A 7973-nucleotide genomic window follows, 5' to 3' on the forward strand; every position below is an offset into this window, starting at 1 on the left:
GGATGCTAAGATTTATGAAGACTGGAAAATTGTTATTAAAATTTTAACAGTAATTAAAATATCAAAGGACTTGAATTTATCTTTTCTATCTTCCTCATAGACGATCGAATGGTGGATCCAAATCTTCTCTAGATACTTGGTCTTCTTCCTTTATCTCTTGGCTTGGTCTTCTTCCTTTATTTCTTGACTTTTCTTTTTCATGTTGGATGAAATCAGCCTTTAAATGTAAAGAAATAATGAAAATAAAAACAAATAGCAGAGAGAGAGAAGTTAACTAATTGCAATCTGAACTGAAGAGGGCACCCTCATTGTGGTACATGCCCTATTTATTGAACACAGGATGTCCCCAGGTAACCATAGGTTCCATATGAACGGAATAAGGTGGGAGATCCCCTCTAAGTCTCGGTTTGGAAGGAGTATAAATATAAATTTGTAGAATACAAAACCTTATATTTTGTATTATTTTGTATGTATTTACATTATACATATTTATATTTATACTGAACCTAAACTTTTGCAGTTTTGTTAGACTCCTCCCAAGAGAAAAACCCTGTCTCTGCCACTGATAAGAACTCTATATAAACTGTTTGTGAAAAAGATGGAGAGATAGGATATGAAGGTTAGATTAGGTCAAACGTTGGCAGTGTTAACTCCTTTACTAATTGAACCAGATGACTCATTCCTCTTGGAGTTGGTCAAAGTAAAACAAAGAGTTCAGGTTGAAGTTTGAGAGGGGTGGAGCTATAACTTGGTGTGAACACAGGTTGGAGTCTGAGAGGGTGTCACTTTGTCTGATATATGTCAAAGATTAGGATTTGAGACTGTATACATTCTGCGAGCGACTCCCTGGACTCGGTAGGACCAACGTTGGGTAATGGCCTTATCCTCTAGACGCTCCTAAAAATTCCGCTTCGATTATGTTACCCCACTTGACAATGACTATATTTATTGAATCAATCAAATATAAGAACCTCCCCTGGCGCTCATACAAATCTCTCCTTAGTTTTCACTTGAACAAAAATTCAAGCTTCAAGGAGGAAGACGGCAAAAAGAATGATAAACCCAGCCCGGTACGTTATAAGCTCTCTCGGTTTCGGTCTGGTCTTCTTTATTGCTTCCTCCTTCTCCGTTGCCCAATTGATTGTCAGCCTCACTCATTCTCTGTTTCTCTGAGTCCTTTTCTCCTCTTTTAAATTGGGATTAGGAGATGAATATGGGGTGAGGGGGAATGAACCACAAAATATTAATATATAGAAAACTTAGTGGCCAAGGATGTCCTTGTCCAAAGAAGTGACACCCTTTGACTACCTTCCCTTCCCTTAGTATGCCTAGAAACTAATCTCTAAGGCCTCATTTGGTTAATTTGCAAGAACAAGGGTCTGGAATTGGAATTAGTCTATTCCAATTGTTGGGTTGGGAAAAATTAGAATCATATGCCTATTCCTGGTGAAATGACATTTTCCCATTTGTAGAAATGGCCATTCCCTTCCCCTTCTTTGAGAATGAAATCCTATTCCTACTGATTCCAATTGCCATTCTCATACATTTTTGTCTGAACCAAACAGACTATGAGAATAGACCATTCCAATTTGGACACTAAAGGATTTTGATTCTGATTCCAATTCCAACTGTGAACCAAATAAGCCCTATAATTTGGGAGACATTTTGTCATTAATTTCAATATTTTCAAGGGAATTTCGAAATCCTTTATTAAAAAATAAAAATGAAATTCGCTAGAATTTGAATTCCACCGGCGTGAAACATTAAAAATTAATTGGTCCGCGGTCCCCTAGTCTTGCCCTTCTTTCCCAGCTTTGAAGAAATGGGGAAAACAGCTGGTCCACTTTCATAGATAGAGTCAATAAAGAAACATGAGTGGTGGCCTTGCATTTATTCTACTCGAATTTGGGTCCCATACATGCATCGGTCCCTTCATCTCTATCATTTAGAAAGGAAAGAAAAATAATTGTTTTGGAGTCTAGTCTGCAATCTGCATCCAATATTATATGTTGTTTTGACGAATAAACACAAATTTATTAGATGCGATGAATCTAAAACGTAGGGGATATGATAAACCCAAGTTAAAAGCAGATCGATGGAGACAAACCAGATCTCTGTAAATCCTTCCTGACTGTGACTTTCAAGCCCAACTACCCAAATGGCCAGGCTGCTGGTGTGTTAAAATCTTATAAGTAAAACTAGCCACTCTGGAAAATTATTGTTTTCGTCCACTTCTAATTAGTGGTTTTTAACTTTCTGAAAAATCCGGATCCCAAGTACCAAATATGCAGTTAAAAGTTCAGGCTCGAATCTACAGCTTTCTGGGCAAATATAATTCTGTAATTTAATGATACCAGGTGTTCACACTTCTCAGAAACTTGATAAATTGTGATCGGATGGCTTGAGTTTATTCTCCTCTTTAATCCATGGATGATTGGTAAGAACTCAAGAATAGCAGCAGCTGTTATTATCCACAATCTTGTAAGTGGGTCCATAATCTGGACGTTGAATGGTCATGAAAATAAAGTTCTGGGATGGTTGGACTTTGGAGTTTGGACCATCTGTTGTGTTCTACTGACAACCCAGTCACCCTCTCACTCGAATATCAGTTTCTAGAACAGAAATCGTCACCATCTCACTTTAATATTAGTTAATTTCTACTCTTTCTAGAACAGAACCTTACGCTTCTTCCAAGTTCAGACCATTTGAATATCGACTGATATGATGGAATCAGATATGGAACTGGTTGCTGGTTTCAACTTTCAACTCTCAACTCTCAAGTTATATGACTCAATCCAGAGCAACTCTTTCTGAAACTTTTGTGCTGTTGGCCAAAGTAACTGGCACAAGCACCAAAGCCTCAATTGATCGATCCGATTTATTTCAGAATTGGTGAGAGTGTTTGGCAGACTCCAATAACAAAAACAAAGAGCTCTCACCCTCAACGACAAATTAATGCATCGTTTTCTTTCTCTTTCACTTTCTTTTACTGTACATGCTTATAATCGTGAACGATCAACAGATCAAACAAGGGACATGAATTGTCAAGGAACCACGTCGATAAGTAAAAATTTAATTAATTATAATGAGGTGGTAAAGATGTAACCATGGTTTTTAAAACCGGATTGGACCGGATGGTTGGACCGAAAAACCAGGAACCGGTCCGTTTCCCCTCAAACCGTTGATTTTGATCAACAAACGACTGAATTGGCCGGTTAATCGTTCAAACGATTTTGACCGTTTTTCAATTTTTTTTTATTTTTCTATTTTTTGTCAAAACAGCCCGAGTGTTTGAGTAGAACGGTCAAACTATTCAAACCAGTAACCGAACCTCTGACCGATTCAATCACCGGTTCATTCTTAAAAACCATGGATGGAACAACAACTCCATTTCACCAAATTGACTATGACACCATTTCAGAAAGGGCTGTTGATGGATGGGGTCTATTTGACAGATTTGGAATTGATTATAATTTTGAAATGATAAATTTGATAAATAATATATAAAGTGGTATTAGTTAAAATAATTTAATTTATTAAAATATAAATAACTTACTAATTTTCTATTAATTTGTTAAGGCCATATTATCAAAATTTAAATATTAAATAAAAAAATATAATTTTCAGTATAATTGGATCTATCGGTCTGAATCCGATAGACCCAACTATTAACAGTCTATGATTTTATCTCGATTAATAATTAATTTAGGATTAATTCTACTTGAATCTAGCCCAATTTCAACCAATTAATAGTAGGCCCTCTCAATAAATCTTTACCATCCATCATGAATGTTTTATTTATTGGGTCTCTTTCATGTCCCTTTCATCGCCGTATTCGTGGGTTTGAGGCAAGGTTTAGGAATGGCCATAGATATTGGGTAAAATTATCAATTAGCAGTGAAGAGCCTTTTGACTGTCATAACCAAAATACCGATTCCCAATTGCTGGATTGGGGGCAAAAAGTAAAATAAAATAAAATAAGAGTGGATCGGGACCCAGAAAATGTAACTATCCAAAGATTGAATAGATTTCAAATGTATGGAGTTTGAGTAAAAAATTACTAGAATAACAGAAGAAGAAAAAAAATCTAATGAATACGATGTGTCTTAGCTAGATACGTTGCATTCGATCGTATTTGCTGCATAAGTGAGAAAACAATTTGATAGTCCTTGATTGGCTTTATTGTTTGCCTTCTAGTCATTTATTCATTTTTTCTAATCTTTGATCCCGAAGACTTTTTATTTTTTCTTTTCTATTAAAAAGATGAGATTGTCTTACATATTGCTTCCATTTTATAATATAATTACTACTACCATACCCATTAGTAGTAATTAATCATCATCAACATCTTGATATATATTATTCTTCTTTATTTGTATTTCTTCCTCGCTGAATCACATTTACATTTGTTCGGACCATGGTTGAATTGGTCCTATGAGACATGTGGCTGCCTAATTATCGTTTGATCACGTCTCAAAGCACGGCCTCGTCCTGTCAGGATATCATGGAAGAAATAGTAAATATATAATGGTTTAAATTAACACATGGAACACTTTGTTTTATGTATATACTCCAAAACAACTTTAGTTTTTCTAGGAAGGGACACTTTCTCAGGATACAACCAACACATGGAACCGGTCAAAGTTAACCTAAAGCTAGTAAAAGGGAGTCTTTTGTCTCGGTCTGACACCTAATCCGGGGGTTCCTTCCAATGCAGATGTACACCCCCATGACACATTGGCATGTGAGAGAGTGATCATGGGCCCTTTTTCTTTTCCTCATTTCTTTCAAGTGCCAAACAATTGGGAAGATAAAGGTTCCTTATCCAAATGTGGGCACAATACAAAGCATGTAGGGACTAACCAAATGTTTGGCCCAGCCGTACTGAACCAGGCCATATCCCCTATAGCAAGCTAAGCACCCAAACAAGTAAATCTGTGTGCTGGTCTGAACTTTTTTGGACGAACAAAAGCCTTCTTTTGAGCGCCCATGGCCCATGTGTGGATGGAAAACATATCAAAATGACTAATGAGATTTAGGCAAAGTTTGGGAGTGCTTTCTGGAAAAATTAATAACTAAAAATAAATGTTTAATTTACATGGGGTTTGAAAGCATGGGTGTTTTTTGAGACCAATTTTCAAGAGAAAATGTCCATGATTTTAAGACCCGTTTTCATAAAAAAGTGTGCTTCTGCTATGTAGGCAGTAAGCAACACTGTGCTATTTGGCAATGTGATTTTTATCATTGTTTTTTATGTATGTGCTGACAGATAAGTATCATATAGGATACATATCAGTCAACCGTTGGGGATCAATGGGGTCCTGATTTTCGAGGCATGTTCGATTTTTTAATAATCGGCTGAATCAAACAATGAGATACATGAGACGCCTATGTGGATCCGGTGGCACTGTTTTTTGAAAAACAGCTACGGTTTCAAACATCCCCTTATTTTAGTAACATTTGGTGAAAAAACACTTAACTTCAAACAAGGATAGTATAAGTATTTTAAAATGATATGATAGGCTAAAATAGGCCAAAAAAAAAAAAGAAATAAACACTTAAAAAAATAAGCGTTACATTTGAATTTCTTAAATAAGTCTTCATTCTCGGAATAGGCACTTACTTTGGATTTATTTTACATACAGGAATAAGTGCTTATACTGGATTTTATTTTACATACAGGAATAATTGCTTATGGGTGAAAACTGGATTCAGTGGATGCAAAGCTTTTTTGAACAGCCTTTATAGCCTTGCATTGAGAATAAGGGATACTTGTCGTCCTATGTTGTGTTCTCTTCTTGCCTCTCGGAAGAAGCTGAACGAAAAATATCCAGAGTACGTGGGTCTGGAATTGCTATGTTGAAATTGATCGATGTTGGGATCATTTACTTTTGCCAGCTGGCAAATCACTAGACCCTTTGTTTATAAATCTGTTCTATTAGTTGTTCATGGTAAAATCCACAAATTAAGATTGAAGAATTAAAGGCATGCTTTTTTCCCTGTAAAGAAAGTTAAAAAATGGTAAAAAACTCCATTTGAAAATAATGGAAAACAGGCTTCATCTGTTCGGGAATGTGACTAGATCTTTTGTCAATCAAACGAGAAAAAGAACAGATCGGGGGTTATTTGACTTCCAAAGAGCGACGGCCTATGCAAAAAGATAATGTGTCGGAGATTGGAAATGTGCTCATACAATTTTTCGACGGTGGCTCCGTGAAACCGGTGGTTAATTATTCAAGTTGGCCGAAGAAGCAAACCTGTTGCCGGATCGTCTTCGGCACCAACATGATCGGTCATCAGTGTTAGCATCTTCTTCTACTTGCACCTGATGGTTCATCTGTCGTTCTTTTTATTCCTGTCACTCGATCTTTCAAAAGCTGATTCCGACTATAGTCGTGGATGACCCTGATTGTCTTGCTCTCTGCAAACAAGGAGCTCGACAAATCCTCCATCGATCAGTTCGGACGGACAACTACAAAAACGCAAAACTACTGTAATAAGTTTTCTTTTTCTAATTTTGGCCATTTTATCTCGACTCTCTAGGCGCTCGGAAGGATGCATTCATCCGTCCAAAAAGCGAAATTAAATCCTACCGACTCAGTTCTGAAAAATCCGACAAAGAGTAGTTGTACTTTGCATCTAAGATGTCGATTACGAAAGGTATAGAGAAAGCCATGGACTTATTCGGATGAATTTCCCAAACCATCTCAACACTCAAAGGCCATACCAGATGTAATTAATATATATATATATATATATATATATATATATATATATATATATATATATAAAAGAGAGAGAGAGAGAGGAATTTACAGAAGAAAATATATTAAAACAAAAGCAAATTAATTACAACAAACTTGGATACCCGATACGATACATAATAACTGCATCCCGGAGAAGATGCAAGTACACAACGATCATAAGAAAAAAGCTACTAGTAGCAGAGCATCCCGACACATATTTACTCAAGAAATACTACCAGAAGAAGAAGTTGAACCACGACACAGTAAATTGGAGGACTTCTGAAACAATAATTGAACAATCTTTCTCTTCATCTCACCATTTCTGGGTTTCACCGCGTTGTGAAAGCTAGTAGTATTATTGGATCCGTTGGTACCACCACCACCACTGGTTCGCCCACCGTCTCTCACCCGATCGCCGGCGTCACCCATTCTCTCCAGCGTTCTCTCTAGGAATGCAAATTTGGTGGGGAGTAACTGTGAATTTATATTAAGGGTGAATGGGTGACGTTGAGGAGCTAGCGTCGGAGACTCAGAAAAGATAAGATCCAGGAGGGGTTTATTCAAGAGTGATAACGATGTTCATTCTTCTTCAATTAACAATCACAGGATTGGAGCATCTTTTGCTGTCTCAAATTGATTAGGAAGCCAGTCGCAAGGAGATAGCTGTGAGATTGGAATCCATGACCATCAATGCTCACATGCTAAAGATAGATTCCAATCTAAAGCTTCTAAGGCAGTGGACCCTTTCGCTTTTTGCTCTTATCAGTCAACACATCTACTGATGAATCAATTGTTTGGTTGCATGCTTTTAAGTTTAAGGCAGTGCTCCACGAGTTCAGATCTGCGCCGTTGTTGGATGTGAATTCGTGATCTCCACACATTTACGTTTACAGCAATATCTTTGGATGTGTTTGGAAGAGGTGTAAAACGTCATAGTCAATATATATGACCATTATATTTTGAAATCGATATAAAAAGATGTTTAAGTTTTACATCGATTTTATCGATCTAATTTTTAAAGGTGATGAGGTTTTATATCTATCATGGGTGCAAAACTACACTATCCAAACACATGCAAAACTGAACCGGAGTGTAGTTTTACATCGACAATAATTACACTCTTTTACCAAATGCGTACAAAAGCGAATCGATGTAAATTTTACATCGGTTCTTGATTTACATCGTATCCAAATACAGCCTTAAGGCTGTTTGGTTCAATTCTCATTC

The 7973-nt window shown here is 36.7% G+C and overlaps 1 long non-coding RNA gene across 1 annotated transcript; it reads right to left on the reverse strand.

Moving 5' to 3' along the window:
- Positions 1-5971: 5971 nt before the first annotated feature.
- LOC148851829 (uncharacterized) lies at positions 5972-7311 on the reverse strand. The gene is made up of 2 exons (XR_016098804.1): positions 7064-7311; positions 5972-6472 (listed from the first exon to the last, which is right to left on the reverse strand). It is a non-coding gene; the product is annotated as an uncharacterized LOC148851829 (long non-coding RNA).
- Positions 7312-7973: the final 662 nt, after the last annotated feature.

This window comes from Nelumbo lutea, chromosome 5, assembly GCF_056320005.1.
Source record: "Nelumbo lutea isolate HS-2025 chromosome 5, American lotus-T2T, whole genome shotgun sequence".
NCBI lineage: Eukaryota > Viridiplantae > Streptophyta > Magnoliopsida > Proteales > Nelumbonaceae > Nelumbo > Nelumbo lutea.